The following is a 15,636-nucleotide window of genomic DNA, read 5'->3' as shown; positions in this document are numbered from 1 at the left end:
ATCGGACGCCTCAACTGGGTTATTCCATAATAACGAAGGCAGTCTTATCACCAGAAAAAATAAGGACCAAATAAAAGAAATAGTTCCTAAGAACTCCAAGGTCAACAACGGTGGCAGTAAATCCAATAGACTCCAATAAATAAAAACAACTCTTACCTATCCAGTGAGTATATTCTGTGAGAAGGAAGTAACACAATTACAGGTTCAAAAGAATTAATAGGATGTACACTTACCTTGTTTATCCTAATTTTCTAGAGTAGAGAATAAGTAACATTCTTGCAAAGATAGAACAACAAGAGTTAAGACTTCTCTTCAAATACACGCAGCGCAAAAAGAGAAGTAGAAGAGGGACAAGACTCTAAACACTTCCTGGTAAGATAAGTTATCTTAAATTCTAAATGCAAGTAAGTTATAAATGTTTCGCCACTTGATTGCATGATTTGTCTGCAGCTGTCGCTAACATCGAGGGAGGAGGTTCGTGCTGAACAGCAGTGTTTGGAGTTGTCTCTTCTTGTCCCATCCCCTTTCCCCCCTCGGTACTCACTTACTAAGGTGTAACCCAAGAAACCTAGTGGGGAAGGTTCCGAGAAGGGCATTGGGAGCTAACGTCATTCTACTCCTGTGTGGTTCGTAAATCAAGGACGTATCTGACAGATAGTCAATCTCAGGCAGGATGGAGGGGTGGAACTATGCACAGCCCTACTTACACATCAATATGCTTTGATCTGTTCACACACAAAAAACTTCACTCTAGTATTATGCGTGTAGCCAACATGGAGATAGGACAGGGAGGCAGGACATTCTGGGAGGAGGAGAACTCAAGAAGCTTCTTTCAATTCAAAGCTAGCACCAAGGATAAATAGTAGACCTTCAGTACCAACTCGTCAAGTCACATCTGGTCCTAGGGAAGACTCAGAAGAAGGACTGCTCTGACGATGTGCTGCAAAAAGGACTGCTCTGTTGTGCTGCTACTCTGCTGCCCTGCTGTCGGAGTAAGAAAGGACTTGACCTGCATCTTGAACCCAGGACCACCAAATTGACTCCAGGGGCTAGTTGCTTGGCCTCCTGATCAGGGCCTCAAGGACAGAAAAGGCTCCAACGTTCTTGAACCCAGTCTGTTGTGAGCACCCCCCAAGTAGTACCCCTCTAGTAATGGACCCTTGGAATTGGGATACAGGTACCTTACCAGCTCACCTGTGGTCACCTGTAAATCGAGTGCTAAGCAGCACGGAGCCCCACAAACCCTAGCCTCACAGCTGCAAGCTTCAACAGAACCGACACCATGCACCGTAAAGCCCTGCAAAGCCTCACTACACAGTTGTCAGCCTCAGTGGAATCACAGCGCAAAGCCTCACCGTACAACTGCCAGTTGCATTAGAACTGACGCGGAGTGATGTGAGGTCAGCCAAAACCGAGCTGCCGAGGCTCATCGGAATGACGCATAGTGACACAACTCAACAGAGTTCAGCTTGAATGTGTTCATGCCAAGCTACCGAAGGGTCGAGCACAGGTTAATTTGGGGTTTGCTTCTGTTTCACGCTGACAAGAATTGTGGTTGCTGTTGAGTAGGGTTTCATCCCCCTCAACCAGTAACCCAGTTTCCTACACGTGTAACTGCAACACCAGTATATCTGGAAGAAGTGCAAGGGCCTCAGAGCTGCTGTAGTTAATCAAGTTGTTACTAGAGGTCACTCTGAACTCAGATACAGTTCCTCGAAATGGCAATCATAAAGCTGAGGGGTTGTGTCTTCACCCTCGATTTTTGCATATACACTCTTGCTATTCTAGTGCCTTTGCTTGTTTTTCCAAAAGATACATAAATATATCTACAGTGGTTGATAGTTACAAGTGAACATTGCAACTTACACTAGCTTGAGTGTAATGGGAATAGAAGATTACACCCTACTATACATACGCACCAGCATCAACAGGAAGTACAATGACTAAAATTCTCTATTGTTTTTGGAGCTATTTTGTGGGTGTATGTATACTTGTGCAAAGTCAAATGCAGTCTCTTACTAAATTTGAAGGAGTTCAATCGCTGAGGTGGGCTGATCCAATGACCTATATTTCGTTCTGACAGGGGAGGGAGTATTATTTGAGCGATACTAGAATAACTAAATGTCAAATGAATGTTGACTGAAAGCCTCGGTATGTAAAGATTTTTGACATATTTTTGGGAAACCGTGGGACTATCAACTAAAGCTATCTTTAGGCCAGACATTAAAAAGACTACGTGAGGGAACGAAGCATCCTGTGTGAAACCATTAAGGGGCAGATCTAATTGGGAGTCTGTATGGAGGCCTGGACATGTTTGTACTTTTGGCAAGTCACATGGTGGCAGTAGAGGGGTGGTGCACACCTTCTTTTGTAAGGACTGTCAGTACGGGGAAAGCGGCAGGTTCTCAAGTGCTTGTCATTGTGTAGTACGTCCATGGAAACACCCCCCGTGAGGGGCATTGATGAACTTTCATGTACTTCTTTTGGGTGGTTTCCATAGGAGGTGATTGATATTTTCGAATACTTGCAGATTTGTCAGTATGAATCTGAGTTGAGTATCTACAGTGGAAGAGGTGTGGCGCAGTGGCCAGGGTGCCTGACTCCGGACTACGGGGTTCGCGGTTCGATCGCCGGCGGCAGGTTAGCCCAGCACCATGTGACTCTGGGCAATAGCTCGCTCAATCTTCTCGATGGCCCCCAGCGCCTGGACGCCTCTCCGGAGGTAGCTCTGCGCTTTACAAATGCTTGTATTTCTATTTCTACAGTAATCAGCACATTACTCAGAGATTGTCCGGAACACCACAAGTGCCCAGGCACATTGCCTTTCAAAACTTTGACTGAGGGCCTAATTTAAATCTTGGTGTAGGGTTTATTCTGTTACAACTGTGACGGATACCCCGTCCGCTGAAATATAAATTCCATAGGATATAATGGGATTTATATTTCGGCAGAAGGGATATCTGTCACCATTGTGTCTAAGTAACCCGTCTGCCAAGATTTAAATCAGACCCCCAGTGTTTTCTTTTCTTGGCTTTTTTAGTTAATTTAGATTAATTGAGGTATAAAAAAAGAAGCTTTTAAGTAAAAATACAATAAAATATTAGCGTGATTTAAGTGTGCTATTTACAGAACTCTTTTTCTAATCTTTCTATCATCTCCTTTTTCTCTCCGAATACAGGGTGGTCTTCTGGTACGTACCTGTCAGTTGTGGTTTACAAAGTATTTTAATTACGCACCTCAATCCTAAGCATGTTGTGTGTTTACCCTCCTTCTAAGGTGCCGTGAAGGAGCTCACATGTGTTGGCTGGGCTGCCCCCTGTCCTAATAGATAGGGTCAGATCGGGCTGCCTCATGTCTGGATAGTAAGAGTCAGGTAGGGCTGTCTCATATCTGGATAGTCATGGTCAGGTAGCGCTGTCTCATGTCTGAATAGACAGGGTCTGGTAGGGCTGTCTCATGTCCGGATAGTCAGGGTCGGGTAGGGATGTCTCATGTCTGGATAGTCAGGCTCAGTTATGGCTGTCTCATGCCTGGATATTCAGGGTCTGGTAGGACTGCCTCATGTCTGGATAGTTAGGGTCTGGTAGGGCTGTCTCATGTCTGGATAGTTAGGGTCAGGTAGGGCTGTCTCATGTCTGGATGGTCAGGCTCAGGTAGGACTGTCTCATGTCCGGATAGTCAGGCTCAGGTAAGGCTGTCTCATGTACGGACAGTAAGGGTCTGGTAGGACCGTCTCATGTCTGGATAGTTAGGGTCAGGTAGGGCTGTCTCATATCTGGATAGTAAGGGTCAGGTAGGGCTATCTCATCTCTGAATAGACAGAGCCTGGTAAGGCTGTCTCATGTCCGGATAGTCAGGGTCGGGTAGGGCTGTCTTATGTCTGGATAGTCAGGATCAGGTAGGACTGTCTCATGTCTGGATAGTTAGTGTTAGGTAGAACTGTCTCATATCTGGATATTCAGGGTCAGGCAGGGCTGTCTCATATCTGGATAGTCAGGGTTAGGTCGGACTGTCTCATGTCTAAATTGTCAGTGTCAGGTACTTTTTTTTCCTACACTCAGGGGGCCCGATTCACAGAACTAACTTAAGGCAAAATCCTAAACTTACTACCATTTTGGTATTCACAGAAGGCACTTACTCATTTTGGTATTCACAGAAGGCACAGAATGCCTTCTGTGAATACCGAAAGTCTTAAAATTAGGGTTTTTCTCAATTTAGTAGTGGTAAAGTTAGGACTCCTAACTTTAGGACTCCTAAATGCCTTCTGTGAATACCGAAAGTCTTAAAATTAGGATTTTTCTCAATTTAGTAGTGGTAAAGTTAGGACTCCTAACTTTAGGACTCCTAAATGCCTTCTGTGAATACCGAAAGCCTTAAAATTAGGATTTTTGTCAGTTTAGTAGTAGTATAGTTAGGACTCCTAACTTTAGGACTCCTAAATGCCTTCTGTGAATACCGAAAGTCTTAAAATTAGGATTTTTCTCAATTTAGTAGTAGTAAAGTTAGGAGTCCTAACTTTAGGACTCCTAAATGCCTTCTGTAAATCCCGAAAGTCTTAAAGTTTGGATTTTTCTCAGTTTAGGAGTAGTAAAGTTAGGAGTCCTAACTTTAGGACTCCTAAACTGAGAAAAATCCTAATTTTAAGACTTTCGGTATTCACAGAAGGCATTTAGGAGTCCTAAAGTTAGGACTCCTAACTTCTGTGAATACCGAAGTGAGTAAGTGCCTTCTGTGAATACCAAAATGAGTAAGTGCCTTCTGTGAATACGAAAATGGTAGTAAGTTTAGGATTTTGTCTTAAGTTAGTTTTGTGAATCTGGCCCAGGATGCCCAGTTAGATGATTTCTTTTTTGAGTATCTATCAGAAAGGGGGATTGAACTACATAAGTCTCAATAACAGAGTCTCAGAACTTTTTGTCTCAGAGACCCTCAACCACACCTTCACAGACTGCGGTGTATGTAATCTCCGCCTAGTGTGGTTTGGTGGATAGCGTCATCATCGGGTCGTGTCCCGTTCTACAAGTGACAGCAAAACCTTCATCAGGAGTGAGACTATCTGCATGTTGACAGTGGTGAGTAGAATAAAATTATCTTCGATCCTATAGGTGAATCTTTATTAGGGGAAAAGAGTAGGATAGGGATAAGTCTAAAAACAAAATGGTGTTTACTGGATGAGTCACTGGTTCATGACACCTAGTGGTTGGGTTGACATGTTTCGGCGTGGACCAGCCCCTACGGGTCTATGGCCTTTGTCAGGAACAAAGAAATATATATGGAGTAATACATATGGAGGCCTTACACTTCAGGGCTTCCCGGATAGTGTATTATTAGTGAGAGGAAGCACTCACCCGTCTTCGTCAGTGAGGAAACATTGATCTAGACAGAACATGGTTTACAAGTACGGTCTTTAGGCCTATAACTGTGAGGGAAACAAAGTAAAATTAAATGCATGAGAAAACTAACATTACCAATTTCCCAATTCACCCAGCGTGACACTGAATAAACCATGAGCAGCGATGTCGCTGGTGAGGGCGTGTTTATCGTCCTATAGATATGAGTTAGTGAAAGAAAGACACAGCCAGGGGGAACAGGGACACTGCCTTGCTCTCACTCTTGGAAAATGTGTATAAAGAACTGTGAGGTAAAGAACAGCGCTCTCACCGTTAAATATTAATGATAGTGTATAGGTAAATCATCCCTGCGTTCAATATTGGCAAACATGCTGGCAGAATTAGGGGACAAAAATGTCTCTTAGTAATTTAAACAAGTGAAATGATAATTCTGGATTTTTTGAGGAACCCAGATCGGGGGATTTTGTTTAAAAAACAAAACAAATGTACTGTGTTTAAGCACTTAGAGTATTTTCCTGACCTTGAGGAAACCCAGTCCTTCAACCCCCAATCCCTGTCCCTTGCAGTCCTTTCTCTCCAGTGACAAACCTGCCTCAAGCTGTGTTTTATTTTATTTTTTTATTTATGTTTACTTTTAAATACCAGCTGTGTATTTTGGCTACACTTTGGGTGTGCAGTTTGATGGTGATTTATTGTTTGTGTCTTTTGTACCTGTTGTCAAGTGTTTTAGTGATGTTTTGACGTTGTCGCTTGTGCGATTTGAGTGAGTGTTTAGGTGGAGATTTAATATTGTTTCCTTCACCGAGAATAATAATAACATTAAAATTCAAGGCACGACTAAAAGTCTTGGCATTTAAAAAGCATCACTGGTAACATGCAGTGGCGGCTTGCCGAGAGAGTTCTGCGGGGGGAGGGGTGGTGAGGTGGGGCGGGGGAGGGGCAGGGTGGGTGGGGTAGTGGACTCCGACATACGACGGACAGGAATAAAGTAAGTAATTAAATCAATAAAACAATTTACCTTGCAAGCGCTGCATTGCCGAGTTGGCGATGCAGGGCGCGCAAGGTAAATTTGTTTTATTTATTTAATTACTTATATTACTTCTGTCCGTCATATGTCGGAGTCCACTACCCCCCCACCCTGCCCTCCCCAGCCCCACCTCACCGCCGCGCAGCACTCCCTTGGCGAGCCGCCACTAGTAACATGGTAACATTAGTGAATATTTTCTTTTTTTTCAGTTTGAAATGCTTTATTGAAAGAAAAGTAGAGAGAACAACGAAATACAGATCATACAAAGAACATTGTCCATATAGAATCAAAAAGGAAACAACACAGTGAATCATCATGTGTTAACATAAGAAACCTAAAGGAAGCTTAAAAAGCATTTTGTAAAAGTTTTAAAGGCAACCAGGAAAAAGGGAGGAAAAAAGAGAAAAAAGGAGGAGAAAGGAAGGAAGGGAAAAAAGAAAGAAAGAGGTAAGAATGAGGCGTTAGAAGGAGAATAGAAAGTGAGAACATACAAAGACAAGGTAGAGTAGAAAAAGCAAGGAAGCCGAGAATAGGGAATAATTAAAGGCAGGAAAGACAAATGCAAGATGTAAAATACAAGAAGGGTAAAAGAAGAAGAAGGACAGAGAAAGGGTCGCTCATGGGGGTTTAAAATTCTCAGAGGATAAAGGAGAGATACGTTTCAGAGCCATGCGGTCAAGATATAGTGTGAGTGGCAACCAGAATAAATCTCTATTTAGGGTAGGGGTGGAAGCAGCGGCAAAACGTACATCGAGCCTATGATGATGACAGAGAGAGTTCCACCAACATTGTATAGAGAGCTTAGAAAGATCCTTTCAGTTAGAAGAAATGTGTTGAAAAGCCAGAGCCAACATAAGATCTAATAGACCAGAGGAGTGTGAAGAAATATCTAGAGTGTCAGAAATACTACCTAAAAAAAGAAGAGGGATAGAGTATGTAGTAGAGATAGAAAATAGACGAGAGACATGAGACCACACCTGATCCCAAAACACGAGAACAGAAGGGCAAAGAAAAAATAAATGAAAAAGATCAGCATTAGGGGCAGCACAGGTCCAACAGTTAGAGTCCTTATCAGGAGAAAAGCGAGAAATAGAAACAGGAGAGAGATATAGTCTGTGATATAGAAAAAACATAGATTGAGTAAGTGAAGCGGAACGGGAAATTTTTAAAGACCTGGACCAAACTTTGTCCCAAACAGCTATAGACCAGTCACAGCCCAGATCCCGGTCCCAAGCACTTTCCAGTTTAGATTTCGGATGGGTCGGATTGGGGGAGGAGAAGAATTTATAAATAAGAGAGGCTTTAGGAAGAGTAGACAAGATCTGAAGAAGTGGGGAACGAGATACGGGAGAGGATGACAAGGGAAGGGAATAATAAACATCAAGTATGATGGCCATGAGGACAGTGAATCTGCGGAAAAAGGATTGCGGGCATTGAAACAAAAGTCGGAATCGAGGAAAAGAACATGGAAGAAGACCATCGAAAAGTTGGTTAACCCACATCAGCCCCTTAGATCTCCACACATTCCAACAAATAGGACGATTATTGAGGAGAATAAGCGAATTGTACCAGATAGGGGAAGCCAAAAAGGATTCACGAGAAACAGAACCAGGACGGACCAGAGCATATAAAAGAGAGGAAGTATGCTTGAACAGGGGTAGAGGAGTGGTTAAGTTCTTAGCAGAGAAATGTACAATCTCAGATAAAGAGAAAGGAGAGAGGAGTGAGCGTTCAATAGAAAGCCAAAGGGGAGCAAGAGGGGAGGGTGCGAGAACAAGCCAATTAGAAGCCTGACGAAGAGAAAAAGATTTATGATAGAGACGGAAGTCCGGAAAATTGACTCCGCCATTGGATTTCGGTTTACGAAGAGCAACTAGAGCGACTCTCGACTTTTTATGATTCCATAGAAACTTAGAGAGACAGGAGTCGATGCGTTTGAAGTAAATATCAGGGATATGTATGGGGAGCATGGAAAAGATATATATAAGAATGGGAGATATCATCATTTTGATCGAATCCAGCCGGCCCCACCATGAAAGAAAAAGAGGATTCCAAGAAGAGAACAGTTTATCAATACGGGATAATACAGCAGACATGTTCAATTGAATAGATGAAGAGATGGAGTTAGAGAACCATATTCCAAGATACTTAATTTTAGAGGAGTTCCATGCAAAGCCGGTGGTCGAGAACTGATGAGGGAGACAAAATTTGGTAAGAGGGAGGATCTCAGTTTTATCAGAGTTGATCTTGTATCCAGAAACTTCGGAAAAGGAGTTAAACTCAAGCAGTAAGGCCGGAATGGATTGGTCAGGGTCACAAATAAACAAAAGAATGTCATCTGCATAGGCAGAAAGTTTCAAATGAGTCTTGTCATAAGGGAAGCCAGAAATAGATATGTTATTTCTAATGGACGTAAGGAATGGTTCTAAGGCCAGAACAAAAAGTAGAGGGGACAAAGGGCAACCTTGACGGACACCGCGCTGTAGGGGAAAATAGGGGGATAGATGACCATTTACTAAAACAGACGCCTTAGGGGCAGAATAAAGTAAAGAAACAAGAGAAATAAAATTAGGGCCAAAACCATGCCAGCGCAAGGAGGCAAACAGGAAGGACCAATCTACCCTATCAAAAGCTTTCTCAGCATCAACCGAAATGGCGGCTAAAGAAATGTTGAGAGAAGGTACTTTATTTAGGACGTTGAGGAAAAGGCGGGAATTATCCGAGGTAAGTCTGCCCTTTACAAACCCACACTGCTCCTTGCCAATGAGATGCGGGAGAAGAGGATCCAAGCGTAAGGCAAGAAGTTTAGCAAATAATTTGTAATCTACATTAACTAGGGATATTGGTCGGTAGTTTTTACAGAATTGGGGGTCGCGACCATCCTTAGGTATAAGGCAAATCGTAGCCTCGTGAAAGGTACCAGCAGCTGTGCCAGAGTTAAAGAAGGATTGGAAAAGTGAGAGAAGTTTAGGAAGTAGAAGATCTGAAAAATGGAGATAAAATTCCACAGAGAAACCATCAGGACCCGGAGATTTACCTTTAGTTAAAGACTTTAAGGCGCTATCCAGTTCAGTGATAGAGAGATCGAGTTCAAGACCAGGGAAGTTAAGATGAGAATTGGAGGGGGGAGGAATTTTATCTAAGTAGGATTGAATAAGAGAAGCCGAAGGAGGCGACTCAGTTGTATAAAGAGATTGATAGAAACATTGAAATTGGGCGAGTATATTCTGCTCCTTATGCAAGAGAAGATTATCGGTGGAATAAATCGAATCAATAGAATTACGCTCCTTACGAGACTTGAGGTAATTGGGCAAAAGTTTACCTGATTTGTTGCGACCTCCGTAGTAGCGGGCACTGCTCCGAAGTAATATTGAAGAAGCGTTGTCAGTAGTGGTTTTGTTGAAATCAAGTTTGGCGCGGATAAGGTCTGGTAAAATACCTTTAGTAGAAGAAGTGTAGAATTTATGCTCCAGGGATTTAATATGAGCTAGGAGGTCCTTCTGTTTCTTAAGGTAAGATTTCTTTTTCTTTGAGACAAAATCAATCACAAAACCGCGAGCGGTAGCCTTAAAGGAGTCCCAGATAACATGAGGAGCTAAAGAGGGATCAGAGTTAAATAAAAAGAATTCTGTAGCAAAAGCGAGAAAAGAAGAGGAAAAGAGAGGATCCAGGAGAAGAGAATTATTGAAACGCCAACGAGAAGATTTGGGATGAGGAGGAAGAAGATCAAGAACTGTGACAATGGGAGCATGATCTGAGATAACTATCGGCTCTATAGACGAGGACAGAAGATTTTGAGAAAGAGACTGAGAAAGGGAGATGTAGTCAATCCGAGAGAAAGAGGCATGAGGAGGTGAAAAGAAGGAATAGTCCAGAGAGTCAGGATGGGACAGCCTCCATGAGTCAAGAAGGTGTGATTTAGAAATGGTGTCAAGGAATTGTGTATGTTATTTGTGAGGAATAAAACGGGCAGAGGATTTGCGGTCAAGAAACGGGTCAACAATTTGATTACAATCCCCCCCCAAAATGAACATGGAATCACTATATTGAAAACATTTAGAAGTTATCAAAGGCCAAAAATTACAATCGGGATGAGTTGGACCATAAACATTAAAAACAGTCAAGGATACAGAATTGATTAACAGCTTAACTAAAACCCAACGGCCATCAGCATCATTTTCTTGAGAAAGAACTTTACACTTCAGTTTCTTGTGACACAAAATGGCCACACCATTCTTTTTATTAGATGTAGGAGAGAATAAAACCGTTCCCACCCAGCCTCTCTTCAGCTTAAGAGACTCCGCCTCAGAAAGATGAGTTTCTTGTAAAAGAACTAAATCAGGAGTATAAGAGGCTAGATGGGAAAGGACTCTCTGTCGTTTAATAGGGTTAACGAAACCTTTCACATTCCATGAAATAACTTTGAATTAAAAACAATAAAATGTGCAAGGAACACAGAAAAGGCATAGAAACAAGAACGCCATAAAGGACAACAGCAAATGAATGAGAGAAAAGAGCAAGATAAAAGAAATACAGAAGAGACAGTAAGAGAAGAGCAGAGAAGAAGGAAAGAGGGGAAGAGGGAAGAAAGAAGAAGTACGAGAAGAGACAGTACATATCCAAAACGGATGACTGAGGAAAACATACCTGAAGGGGGAAAAGGAGATGACAAGATGACGGTGGGGTATGGGAGGATTCGACTAGAACGGCCTCCTAAGTCGGAGAACAACACACCGCACCAGGACGGAAGATGAGAAAGACGAATCGTATGAGACGAAGAGGAATACAAATACAAAAGAGCGGATCGGCCAATCTAAGGGAGGGAAAAAGAAACACGTTATACAAAAGTCATGTCAAGAAAAATAACACAGAAGCAGACGTTATATGTAAAACAGAGAACCCAAACCAATAACCACTATAGAGCCACATTAACAGGAGAAAAAGCAAACCAAGAAAAGAAATACATCAGCAAAAACCTGCAAGGAGAGAGATAAAAAAGATAAATAATCAACCAGTAGTAGGATTGGATGTATCCATGCCAGCATTGGTCTGAATGGGAATAAAATTCTTGAGCTCAGCTGGATCCTGGAAAGTCCACGTATTATTTTGATGAGTTACTTTGAAGGTACAGGGGTGAAAGAGACCATATCTAGCTCCAATAGAGCGCAGAGGAGCTCGAAGAGACAAGAATTCCTTTCTTCTGGCAGCAGTGGCATTAGAGACATCTTGAGAGAGAAAAACTCTCTGACCCATCCAGGACACTTGGCGCTTTGCTCGAGCTGTAGAGAGGACCAGGAGAAGATCAGTAAACTTGAGGAAGAGGATGATGACCCCTCGCGGTTTGGTTGAAGAAGAGGAGCGAGGGCCAAGTCTATGAGCTCGTTGGATACTGAGAGAGGTAGTAGCAGGAAGATCCAGAAGTTTCAGAAGAAAAGAGGAGAAGAACGTAACAGGATCATCTCCTTCCAAGGACTCTGGCAGGCCATAAACGTGTAGGTTGTTCCTCCTATTCCTGTTTTCCAAATCCTCAGTGTGCTGTTGGAGGGCGAGAAGAGACTTTTCCAGAGAGGAGATGCGCTGAGAATTTGACTGAATCTCTGTAACCTGCTGCTCCACAGAAAAAACACGAACGTCCATAGTTGACCACTTAGCTTCAAAAAGCTGCATCTTGGCATTAGTCTCCTCCACAAAGGGGCGCAAAGCGCGAATCTCCTCTAGTATCAGCTCCATAGATATAGGGGATGGAGATGATTCAGAAGGAGGAGGAGAGGAGTCCTGCTTCAAGCGCTTAGGTAAGGAAGCAGAAGGAGAAGGTTTGTTGGAAGTAGGCTGTGATGGAGAAGAACGGGCGGAGGATGCCGTCGCCATTTGATCTGTGGGAGAAGGATGAGAAGAATGACCTGCCGTTGAAGAAGAGGCAGAGGAAGGTGGGGCCTTAGAGGGCACAAAGACAAACTTCGGGTTGCGTAGCTTGCCCATAGAAGCTTGATCGGGCCAGTGACAGGAAGACAAAGAGGCAATCCAACGCAACGACTTGTACTCTAAAGCAAAGAATGTCAGTATGCTTGGTCGGAAAACACAGCGGTCAGCAGGAGCAGTAAGGGGCAGTAACAAAAACCATGAGGAAACCCCAGACTCAGAGGTGTTGCAAGCAGGAGTTAAATATTGCTTCCGGTGGTAACAGGAAGATCACCAGTGGGCGCGAAAGCCATATGCGCGGAAACTTGGTGAAGGAATTGCCACAAAAACCCAACACGTAGACGTAATGATGATGGAGCAAGTTTTACGCCTTGAAACTGAAGTGGAACAGCAAAAGAGAGCACAGCATACGTAAGAGCCTGCGAGGGGAACATGAACGCAGGGGACTCTCAGGAAGCAGCATCAACATGAGGAATAACTTGCAGGCATTGCGCGCTGGCAGGGCACAAAACACAAAGGAGAGGTCCTTGGTTGCTAACAATAAAGTCCAGTGTCTGGAGGGAGAACAAGGAAAGCATGTCTGCAATCACCTCAGCATCGCGTACACCTCGCGCATATTTCAAAATGGCGGTCGCGCTGAGGGACTTACATCGAGAGGCAGGAACAAGCCAGAAACTGCAGAAAAACGAAGTCTGGCGGTCACATGTTCAGCGCGAAGTCATCCGCCCACAGGAGCCGCAAGAAATCAGCCAAAACGCTCGCAGATAGCGGGGAAAAGATGAAAAGTCCCCCGCGGCGCAGGAGAGCTCCGGTCTCAGGCGGCCATCTTGTTCGGCGTCCAAGCCACGCCCCCTAGTGAATATTTTCTAATCTTACATTTTTGTTGCAAACAAATGGTGGCCATGTCTTGTTCACAACATCATGTTTTCTATTAATTGTTGTGGCATTTGCTTTTCGATAACAAGTATTAAAAAACATAACCATAGCCCAAGCCTGCCAGGTCCTGACCTTTTGATTTTGACAATGCTTGTTCTTTCTTCCTAATGTGTTATATTGGAACTGCAAGAATAGGTTTCGTAGTTTCCACCCCACCTCATGTTCACTTTGTATTTGGATTTTTTTAACTCACTATTTACAAGGACTTCCTAACAAGCTATAGCGCGAGTTTCCCTGAGTTACCTGCCTTTTTCTTTCTACTTTGCATGTCAGCGATATTTATCGCTAATGACATGCATAGTAGGCATTCCTCACCTAATCCTCATGGAATCCGTCGCCACCAAAATATCACCCTATTATCAGTGCCGGTCAAGCGATAAAAAAAGCAGCGCTAACCGCAGTTATCGCCGGAATTTAACACTTGCTTTAAACTTGACTAAGCTATATTCACAGTGGGAGGTGGATTGACATGTTAAGTCCACACTCCCCTATCAGCAAGGTTTTCAATAGCGCACTAACATTATCGCTGCTTTTCTCACGCAAATGCCGATTATGGCCGTCTATCGCTGGAGTGTACATCGCCATTGTGCAAAGCATTGCTAATATGCCACTAACACGGCGATGTACTCCAGCGATAGACGGCGATAATGAAAATCACGCTAAGCACGATTTGCGATAATTATCGCATGTCCTTGATAATATGCCCCTATGTGTCTTTTGTTCCATCATTCAATATTGAGGTCTTTACCTAACACTGTTCTCTTTTGTCCTGTTAGGGTGGAGCCAACGATGCTGTAAGTATGCCTTTACAATTTTTCTGAGTTAAAAATTAGTGCAGCTCCGGAAATCAAGCTGTGAAGGATGTTGACAAGTGAATAATAATGAAATAAATAAGCTTCTTGCTGTGAAGATGTAACACCTGTAATTCAAAACACGGACATTGATGATGCTCAGACTCACACTTGCACCTCCCTTTGATCTCTGTTCCACATAGTAAAGCTCTGCTCTTGCTAATGTTGATTACTGACTCAGAGCTCTTCTCCTAATGATACACATGCTAACTCAAAGCTTACCCCAAACTACAGCCACTCAAAGCTCAGCTCACTCAGAGCTCTGTTTCAAATAATAACTAGACTCACTCAGGGTTCTGTTCCATATAATGAAGACAGCTGTGCTACTGATAGTAGAGAGACTCTATCGGAGATCTGCTCCTGTTCATGCAGACTCACTCAGACCGCTGCATCTGAGGATAAACATGGACACTCAGAGCTCTGCTTCTGTGGATACATCTTCTCAGTATATACATACTCTCTCAGAGCTCATCTTCTCAGGATATCCGTACTCTCTCAGAGCTCTGCTTCTGAGGATATCCATACTCACTCAGTGCTCATCTTCTGATGATATCCATACTCACTCAGAGCTCTGCTTCTGATGATATCTATACTCACTCAGAGCTCATCTTTTGATGATATTCATACTCACTCAGAGCTCTGCATCTGAGGATATACATACTCACTCAGAGCTCAGCTTGTGATGATATCCACACTCACTCAGAGCTCTGCTTCTGATGATATCCATACTCACTCAGAGCTCATCTTCTCAGGATATACGTACTCTCTCAGAGCTCTGCTTCTGAGGATATACATACTCACTCAGTGCTCTGCTTCTGATGATATCCATACTCACTCAGAGCTCTGCTTCTGCTGATATCCATACTCACTCAGAGCTCATCTTCTGATGATATCCATACTCACTCAAAGCTCTGCCTCTGATGATAGCCATACTCATTCAGAGCTCAGCTTCTCAGGATATACGTACTCTCTCAGAGCTCATCTTCTCAGGATATACGTACTCTCTCAGAGCTCATCTTCTCAGGATATACGTAAACTCTCAGAGCTCATCTTCTCAGGATATACATACTCTCTCAGAGCTCATCTTCTCAGGATATACATACTCTCTCAGAGCTCCTCTTCTCAGGATATACGTACTCTCTCAGAGCTCTGCTTCTGAGGATATACATACTCACTCAGAGCTCTGATTCTGATGATATCCCTACTCACTCAGAGCTCTGCATCTGAGGATATACATACTCACTCAGAGCTCAGCTTTTGATGATATCCATACTCACTCAGAGCTCAGCTTGCGATGATATCCATACTCACTCAGAGCTCTGCTTCTGATGATATCCATACTCACTCGGAGCTCATCTTCTGATGATATCCATACTCACTCAGAGCTCTGCTTCTGATGATCTCCATACTCACTCAGAGCTCATCTTCTGATGATATCCATAATCACTGAGAGCTCTGCATCTGATTATATCAATAATCACTCATAGCTCTGCTTCTGATGATGTCCATACTCATTCCAAGCTCTGCATCTGAGGATATACATACTGTCTCA

The 15,636-nt window shown here is 43.2% G+C and overlaps 1 long non-coding RNA gene across 1 annotated transcript in view; it reads left to right on the top strand.

Moving 5' to 3' along the window:
- The window catches only part of LOC146859565 (uncharacterized), a 424,617-nt gene extending 410,589 nt beyond the window's left edge, over positions 1 to 14,028 (top strand). The window contains exon 6 of the long non-coding RNA XR_014979035.1: positions 14,010 to 14,028. This is a non-coding gene — a long non-coding RNA (uncharacterized LOC146859565). The remainder of the gene's footprint in view (positions 1 to 14,009) is intronic.
- Positions 14,029 to 15,636: the final 1,608 nt, after the last annotated feature.

Source organism: Triturus cristatus, chromosome 3_1 (genome assembly GCF_964204655.1).
Source record: "Triturus cristatus chromosome 3_1, aTriCri1.1, whole genome shotgun sequence".
Classification (NCBI taxonomy): domain Eukaryota; kingdom Metazoa; phylum Chordata; class Amphibia; order Caudata; family Salamandridae; genus Triturus; species Triturus cristatus.
Note: the sequence above shows the minus strand (reverse complement) of the source record. Positions and strands in the feature narration are given on the sequence as shown.